Source organism: Mustela lutreola, chromosome 2 (assembly GCF_030435805.1).
Source record: "Mustela lutreola isolate mMusLut2 chromosome 2, mMusLut2.pri, whole genome shotgun sequence".
NCBI classification, from domain to species: Eukaryota; Metazoa; Chordata; class Mammalia; order Carnivora; family Mustelidae; genus Mustela; species Mustela lutreola.
Genome location: NC_081291.1, coordinates 39,515,484 through 39,517,372, shown reverse-complemented (window position 1 = coordinate 39,517,372; position 1,889 = coordinate 39,515,484). Strand labels below are relative to the sequence as shown.

At 41.7% G+C, this 1,889-nt stretch overlaps 1 pseudogene; it reads right to left on the bottom strand.

Annotated features, from left to right (window-relative positions):
- Positions 1-790: 790 nt before the first annotated feature.
- LOC131825516 (heterogeneous nuclear ribonucleoprotein A1-like) lies at positions 791-1,602 on the bottom strand (annotated as a pseudogene).
- Between the last annotated feature and the right edge of the window lie 287 nt (positions 1,603-1,889).

Below are 1,889 nucleotides of genomic sequence, written 5' to 3'. Positions count from 1 at the left end.
GTGATCTGATGGAGGAATTTGTGAACTGAGTTCCTTATTAAGAAATGCTAGGTAATCAAACAGATATTGATTTAATCTTTAGTTTTGTAGAAATCCAATTAATTTCATGGAATCCTTGAAGCAGAACTGCATTTGAGATAGTAAATTATCATCATCATTTTTAATTTTTTATTTATTTTTAAAAAGACATGTTTGGGGGCACCTGGGTAGCTCAGTCATTAAGCATCTGCCCTCAGCACAGATCATGATCCCAGGGCTCTGGGATTGAGCTCCACATTGGGCTCCCTGCTCAGTGGGAAGCCTGCTTCTCCCTCTTCCACTCCCCCTGCTTTGTGTTCCTGCTCTCTCTCTCTATCAAATAAATAAAATCTTAAAAAAAAAAGACACATTTATTTAGCATCATGACTAGACCATTACATTTAGCAATCAATAGCATGGGTGCAAGGAAGGAAGAAAGGAAAGAAAAAAGAAAGAAAGAAAGAAGAAAGGAAGGAAAGAAAGAAAAAAACAAACGACATTAAAGAGTTTTATTAGAATGCTTTATCCTTTCCACAGAACAGAAACTAAAATAAGTTGTTATACAATTAGTCACAAATCCAGTCCTTGAGTTTTTTTGCCCAAACACACAAGTATTGTCTAGAACATGTCTTCTTTGTAGCAGTGAAGCCCTGCCCCCAGTGTGCTTGGCTGAGTTCACAATCTGTTGTGACCTGTAGCTTCCCTGTCAGTTCTCTGAAAACCTTCGGCCACTGCCATAGCCATGTTGATTTCATGGTCTGGCAAAGTATTATCATCCACCATGAAAGGGGCCAGAGCCTCTGCCTCCAAAATTTTTACCTTTCCTGGGTCCAAAATTTCCCCGTTTCATGGGTCCAGAATTTAAGACGCTCCCATCATTACCAAATCCATGATAGCCATCCCCACTGCCACCATATCCACCACCACCTTAGATGTCACCAAAGCCACCTCACTCACTGAAGTCTCCTCCATGACCAGAGTCGTCATTCCCTCCAAAACCACCTCCACAGGCACCACCAAAGTTCCCAGAGCCACTTTGGCCTCTTTGGCTGGATGAAGAACTAACCCTCTCTTGCTTAGATAGGGCTGTCCTTGCTTCAGAGTTGTGGCCATTTACAGTACAGTCAAATGTTACAAAAGCAAATCCTCTCTTCTTGCCACTGCCTCAGTCAGCCATGATTTCATTCACTTCAATTTTCCCATACTGTTCAAAATAATCTCTTAGATGATTTTCCTCAGTGTCTTCTTTCATGCCACCAACAAAAATCTTTTTCGCAATGAAGTGGGCACCAGACCAGGTCTTTGAGAATCTTCTGAGACAGCCCTTTTAGTTTTTACAACTCTGCCAACCACCTTGTGTGGCCTTGCATCAATGGCTTCATCCACCCCTCCACAGGCATGTGTGACAAACCCAAAGCCCCTGGGGCACTTGGTGTTTGTGTCCCTCATGACCACACAGTCTGTGAGTGTTCTCCATTGCTCAGAATGGCTTCTCAGACTCTCATCGGTTGTTTCAAAGCTCACACCTCTGATGAAGAGCTGCCACAGCTGTTCAGGCTCTTCGGGAGATTCTAATTTAGACATGCTGGCAGTGGGAGCGGGGACTTTAACAAGGCTTCTCAGCGTCATCCATAGGCAGAAAGACTAAATTATCATCATTTTAAAAGATAGACTTTCATATATAGAAATATGATTGACGTGGATATTTATTACATAAGCCATTTTTATATGCTGAGAGATTAACATTAAATTAGAATTCCTTAAAGACATTCAGGCAAAGGCGGACAGTATGATGGGGATAGTGCCATTTGGTGATCTAATACGGGATTGGCAAACTTTTCCTCTAAACGTCCAGGTAATAAATATTTTAA